At 37.2% G+C, this 7,603-nt stretch overlaps 1 pseudogene; it reads left to right on the top strand.

Annotated features, from left to right (window-relative positions):
- Positions 1-2,457: 2,457 nt before the first annotated feature.
- Positions 2,458-3,933, top strand: LOC110922353 (annotated as a pseudogene).
- Positions 3,934-7,603: the final 3,670 nt, after the last annotated feature.

The raw sequence follows: 7,603 nt of genomic DNA, 5'->3' as shown, positions 1-7,603 counted from the left end.
AATTAGTGGGAGTAGTAAAAGTCCTTATCATGACTTGCAAGAAGTACAAGAGGCGGGGGGAAGAGACTTATTAAATTTTACTCCGATTACACCTCTTCTACACCATACTCCACCAACTCTTACACACTTAGAATCTTGAAAATGATAGCAACTTAATCAAGAGTTAATCCATAAAACTGAAACTCATAATACAACCCAATAATCAACTACGGAGGTCATCTAGGTTTAACTTTGATGATTATGTATCCTCCTTGACTGAAGTTGAAATGGATATTAGAAAGTTTACTGATCCTACCTCTTCTAATTAAGCCATTAGCATCAATCAATTTTCTAAATGGAATAAAAATTGTTATTCGCAAATTTGATTTTATGTGTCAAAATAACATTTGGGATTTGGTTGAATTACATAAATCCAAATGCAAATGTTAAGACACTAAAAGCAAGATTGATTGTTAATGGTTATGCTCAGAAGAGAATTATTTATCAAAGAATCATCTTACCTTTCTTACAAAAGGTTTCTTTGAGGATCATTGTTGTTCTAGTAGCTTATAATCTTTTGTAGCTACATTAAATGGATATTAAAACAACTTTCTCTAAACAAAGACTTACATGTTCAAAACAACCTGAAAGTTCTAAACTGAAAGGTCAAGAACACTTAGTTTCTAAGTCGATGAAATCCATATATGGGTTGAAACAAACATCAAAATGTGACGAAATCTTAATGCAATTCTTTTCATCACGAATTAAGTGGATTTATGTGTACCAACCTCAGGATGAGTGGGAGCAACTAATGTAAACTTGTCCTTATATAGATGACACTCTTTTGATAAGTATATGTTACATAAGTCAAATAATTTCTCACACATATTTTGATATAGTGAATCTCAAAAATACCACTTACGTGAGAGATATCAAAATATACCGAGATAGACCCATTGGGGCATTAGTTTCGTGCCATAAGCTTTACTCTAAAGTGGGTATTTACATACATAACAAACAATATTGCTCTCATTAAGAGGATAAAATGATAAATGAGATTACTTCCTTATGCTTCATTAATTAGAAGCCTTTTGAAGGTTCAAGTTTATACTCGTTTAGATATTGCTCACATTGATGAACATTAGATCACTCTAGATTATTGTGAGGCATCTTACAATATCTTTAAGAAATGAGAAAGACCATAAGAAGAGGTTGATTATTCTTACCTTGATTTTATGATGTTCAAAAGAAACTAAAAGTCAATTTGGGGTAATCTTTATGTCTATGGACAAATCTATCTCATAGAGGAGTCATGAGAAACTGTTAACAACAACCTAAATTATAATGACATAATTTGTTGTTAATTAACAACACAATTGTCATTAAATGTTGTTGAAATTTTATCAGTGGACTCATAAACTTATTAACTCCATATAAATACTATATTGAAGACTTACTGTGAAAAGTCAGCTACCTTATTTCCTCGAACAGTAACAGTTCGAGAGGTGCTGCATTAAACTTCGATACAAAATTATTGTTCGTTTATGAACAAGAAGAGGAACCTAAATACTTGTATTGAATACATTTACATTCATGATATGCTTGCGGATCCGATAACTAAGGTCTACACCCAAAGTTTTTTTAAGAGCTCATAATAAAGACGGGTTTTACTAAAGGCCTTCATAATAGCATATCGTACATATGAATGATTAGTTATTATTTTTCCTCAATTACACAATTTGTTTGTCTATAAATACGTATGTACACCTAATGACGTATAGACAAGAATTATACAAATTAATTTCAAAGGGCTTACCTCAGCCATTTTGGTCTTAAATTTACGTATGTTTTGATTTTGGGTTGTAACATGATTAATGGGGGTCTTGAGTTGACAATAACTCAATGACTGTATTTTTCTGTTGCAATTTCAATTTGAAACATTGATTAATGTTTTAACTTGGCCAAACTTACTTATACTTATCACAAATGATCACTCGGCCAAGTGGGAGAATGTTAGAAATAACCCGTTGATGTGGCCTTACGGATCATTTGGTAACATTACCAATATGACATAACTAGTCCCCGACAATTACTTGATGGTAGTAATTGTAAATATTGATTAGTTCAAGGGGCAATTATGATTTCTCTTTAGGTACCACTAATAGAGAATACGTAGAGTTTTATAACGGATCACTATTCATGACCATTATTAATTGACCCATTATATATTGATGATAAGTGGTGATCAAAAACTCTGGTAGAACACCAATACAAAAACTCTCTCTAGTGTGATCCATCAACATAAGGTACCATAACGGGAATCATTGCTTCATCTTTATTCTCAAAGATAATCATCCCTACAAGTAAGTATCTCTATCTTGGTATCTATATTTAGATCATGATTGAATAAACGTGATTAGAGTTCTATGTTTTTAACCCATGTTTAAAGATATAATCAACATGAAACCCACAAAATAAATGGGAAGCCCTACTTCCAACTTCATCACAGCCCCAGAATCTTTGGATTCCAAACACTTCAACCATCTTAACCCTGAAGACCTTCGAACTAAAGCCCACAAAGCGGTCGATTTCATCGCTGATTACTACAAAAATATCGAAAGCTACCCCGTCGGTAGCCAAGCTCAGCCCGGTTACCTGAAAAACCGGCTACCAGAGACACCACCAGACACACCCGAATCGTTTGACACGATTCTAAAAGACGTACAAAATGATCTCATCCCGGGTATTACTCACTTCCTGAGTCCAAACTTCTTCGGATACTTTCCGGCTTCCGTGAGTTCAGCGGCCTTCATTGGTGAAATTTTGTGTACCGGTTTTAATGCGAACGGGTTCAAGTGGATTGGTTCACCGGCTGTGACGGAGCTTGAGATGGTGGTGATGGATTGGCTCGGTGTTATGCTTAAACTACCAAAAAGCTTCATGTTTTCGGGCTCTGGAGGCGGTGTTGTGCATTCGACAACAAGTGAGGCCATTTTGAGCACCATTGTTGTAGCTAGAGATCGTGTTCTTAACGAAATTGGTATCGAAAATATCGGCAAATTAGTCGTGTATGGGTCTGATCAAACTCACTCTACGTACAAGAAAGCATGCAAGATAGCGGGTATTCATCCATGCAACATACGGTCTATTCCAACAAGTGTGGAGGATGAGTTTGCTCTGAAACCTGAGTCTCCGAAAAGTCATAGAAGCTGACGTGGAAGAAGGGACCACCTCCACGACTGCAGTGGATCCTGTTAAAGACCTTGCTGAGGTGGCAAACAAGTATAATATATGGGTCCACGTGGACGGGGCATATGGCGGAAATGCATGCATATGCCCAGAGTATCGACCTTTTCTTGATGGAATAGAAAAGGTCGACTCACTGAGTCTGAGCCCGCATAAGTGGCTACTCTGTTACACGGAGTGCTGCTGCATGTGGGTTAAAAACCCTAATTTGATTGTTAATGCGCTTGGAACCAATCCTGAGTACTTGAAAAACGAACATAGCGAGTCAGGCTCGATGGTGAGTTACATGGATTGGCAAGTGGGGACGTCGCGAGGTTTAGGCCTCTACGTTTATGGTTCGTCCTACGTAGTTATGGCGTTGCAAACCTACAAAATCACATTCGTTCAGATGTCCAAATGGCGATAACGTTCGAACGACTTGTGAAATCAGACGTGAGGCTTGAGATTGTTGTACCACAAAGGTTTTCCTTGGTGTGTTTTCGGTTAAAACAACTAAATGGGTTTGACTCCAGCTACACCGAGTCGTTGAACAAAAAGCTACTCGAGCGAGTCAACTCAACGGGCCGAGTTTATTTGACTCACACCGTGGTTGCTGGGATTTATATGCTGAGGTTTGTGGTTGGAGCCACACTCACAGAAGAAGGCCATGTGATTAATGCTTGGGAGGTCATAAGGGAGATGGTCAATACTATCGTGAACGAGTTTTAATTATTATTTTAAGTTGAAAGTGAACTAAAATCGTTTTATATTTGAACTAGGTTAATGCCCGCGTAATACGCGGGCTTTAACCAAAACAATATTATTTACTTTGAAATGAAATGTTCTGTACAAACACATACATTGGAAAAAATAAACAGAAAATTATTCAATCTCGGAAAAAACTTCCTTGTATACTATATATGAAGATTGTCAATGCTTACAAAACTACCTAAGAGTGATCACATCTTTCAAATAAAATAACAAAATTTTATTGCGAAAATATGAAGATTGTGAATGGTTAGAAGAATCGATAGCTAATTTATACAAAAGAATATCATCTAACTATTGTATAAATCAAGAACGTAACATTATAAACATAAGAAAACATTAACCTAACCGAAAGTTAAAAATGGCCATATGAGAAAAACAAAAGTACTTCATAAACTATTGTAAACATATATAAAGACAATGATAATAACATCAAAAAGTAACACCATTCAACCACATATTTAACTAAGTTATTTGTACCATTACAAAACATCAACATAAACTAAACCATAATAAAGTAAGCAAAGTTTTCATGTCCATCAACCCAACATCCAAAATGTACATATCAAATATACTAACCAACAACTTAACAAACTGTCACACCCCGATTTCCACGTGGTTCACCGGTGGGCCCGGTGGGGGATTACCGTGACGTAGTTGGCAACAATATAGTCAAACCACAATATTTAAATGCACGGCGGAAGCATAAAGATAAATATATTTCAACAATCGAATGTAATATCCAAGTATCACCAATCGTCGAAATATAATCCACAGGGAATCAAAATAAAATATAAATATTGTTCAACAGATATGGCATCCCAAGCTTGCGAGACTCTAACGATGCTTAAGGAGTGGCCAGCCTATTACGCGTAGAACCTGCATTAATCTTTTTGGGGAAAATACGTCAATTTACACTGGTAAATACATTCAACCGACACTTTTGTAAAATGTTTAATAAAATTGATTTGAATGCACATGGCACAAACTCTTTATAACTTGGGATAATTTATAATTAAATCTTGTAAAACAATTACATGTTCACTATGCGTTCGATCGCCCGGGTCGTGCCGGGTTTAAGGTTAATAGACACGCCACATAGCATAAAGCCGTGGCGGGAAAACCAACGGTTACGCCTTTATAATTATAGACACATTGTCGGGTGTACGCCTACACCCGCGTGTCGAGGTCGTGGCCATTTCGTAAAATGATGCCAAGGATATCCGGGACATGGTCATTAAGCTCCCAAAGGCGTAAAGCCAACAAAACCAATTTTTAAACGGGTCACATTGAAATCACCCGACTACTAATGAGTTGGGGTCAACTGCCCGACCAAGCGGTATTTTAAATACCGTAACCCAAGCCCGTATAACGGAAAATAAGTTAAAAGTATTTACCTGAGCAAGTATTAATCCTTAATCAAACAAAATGCAAGTTTCTTTTACTGGTATCCTACTCTGGAACGAAGGTTTAAACAACCTATTAGAATCCTAACGGGTCTTCAATTTAGCCTTAGCTTAGACCGGTCAGTTTCAAAGGATAAATACGGTTTAGTCGCGTGAAAGGCAAAAACCGGGAATGGAATGTGGTTTGGACCCAACAGGTTTGAAGACCTGTTTTATATGGGTATAATAACCACACTCTGGTTTTTGAAGTGAAAACGATAAGGTTTGACCCGTTTCGGCTAGTTTATGTAAACTAGTTACATAACCCGAACCGTGCGCGCAAAAGGCCTAACGGGTAACCGCGAGAGTCCTACACGGTTTCCTAAGTTAATATGCTCTAAAGAGGTTGTTGTATCAGTAGGATACCTTCCATAATGCCCGTAACGAGTTTAAATCCAATAAATGCCCCGTAGGGGTATTTTGGTCATTTTAAAGATTATAAAAGAGGTTTCTGAGTTCTACAAGAAGTCTGAGTTTTCCGAACAGTTTATAAAGTCCCAAATACTCTATTTATTATTTAAAATCGGTAGCAACTGGAATCGGGTCAAAATACCTTGTAGAACTCAAGTTATGTCCAAAAAGGGTATATTCGGTAATTACCGAACCGATGCCATAACCGCAGGTTATGAGCAGGTTAAAAATAATTAAAAATCTTTAAAAATCTCAAAATATTATTTTACATCAGTGTGTAAAAGGTTTGGTATCGAAATTTGGGTTTAGATAGGCTTTACGCTAAATGCGCCGTTTAATTACTAAAGTTTCCGTAATTGCGCTATTTAGCATAACTCCTATCAGCAACTAAGGTTATTGTCCTTTTACTTGTCCAAAATTCTCGTTTTAAAGTAAAAAGGGCGTTACGGTCAACTTTTAAGCATTTAACGGAAATGTGCTAAAGACTCGGACAATCAACGAACCGGTCACAGAGGGTTATACCATCATGTAACCTGGTCCTAAGAGAGTCCTAAGGCATATCTAAATCATACCATAACGGGTCAGAACTGAAGTCAAAGCAAAAGTCAAAGTTTTGCGACTTTCGGTTCCGAACCGGGTCAAAACAGTAAATGGTCGGATCAAACAAGCTTAGACTAGTTAATATACTTATTATCATGTTATATGAGTGTTAAAACAGGTTACATGCTTTCTACATTACTGATTATGCATAAAATCGTAAAATAGCATTATGTTGACTTTTTCTAAGCAAGTTTGACTCGATATTCGGACTAGTTAGAGTGGGAATCAGAGGGTGCCCTTTTAGGGGTTTAAAGCCCACATGATTACCAACATATAACTACCTTTGATTCGGCAAATCACTGGACCATTTGTGATTTATCGCAAAGTCAATCGTTAATTACGACGGATTGACTTTTGGGCTAAAACTAAGCAAAAACTAAACCACAAAGGATTAGGCATACTTACAGAAGTGTGGTACACGACCAGAGATGTTAGTAGAGTGCTCTTGAGCTCCAGTTGTGATTCAAGAAAGCAGATTGAGGTGTGTTTACTAAGTGTGCACTACATGGCCTTTTATAGTGAAAATGGAAGCATAAGATCATTACAACTAGGGCTATAATTGTTCATGGATGATCAACATCTGTCCCTGAGTGCTAGGGGACGTTTAGGGGGCGCCCATGCTGCCATAATTGCATTCCAAGTCGGTTAAAACAGCAAACAGTGCTCCTGTCTACGTTTTCTGCATCTGGGGGTCTGATGCGGCCCGCGTTAAGGATCAAGCTACCTTTACACGGGTCGCCTGAATCCTAATGTCAGGAACCGTATCTACACATGGCTCGCGGCCCGCGTAAGATCACTTGCATCTCTAACACGGCCCGCTTGAGACTTGATTTTCAAGATTTTCAAATCTTTTGCCATTATTGCCCTGGCCTTTCGGTTTCGAAGGGGTAACTTTGCGTTTTGGGCCTCGTTTATTTACGATTAAGGGCCTCGGAACTTTTTTTACCCAACTTATTAACCCTTGGTTAATTTATTATTACCCGAAAAGTCTTATCTCTCAAAGTTTGACGCTTTTAACCCCTCTCATACGAATTCGATCATAACTTACTCGTTTTAAAACGGAACTTCGCGAAATTTATATCGTATATTCTAGTGAGCGTAATTTACTGTTACAAAGCCTCGGGTTTGTCAAAGGGTCACTCAGAGGTATAAATTAAACATGTTGACACATTTAA

Source organism: Helianthus annuus, chromosome 17, assembly GCF_002127325.2.
Source record: "Helianthus annuus cultivar XRQ/B chromosome 17, HanXRQr2.0-SUNRISE, whole genome shotgun sequence".
Classification (NCBI taxonomy): domain Eukaryota; kingdom Viridiplantae; phylum Streptophyta; class Magnoliopsida; order Asterales; family Asteraceae; genus Helianthus; species Helianthus annuus.
The sequence above is the reverse complement of the archived record's forward strand: the minus strand, read 5'-3'. Positions and strand labels throughout refer to the sequence as shown.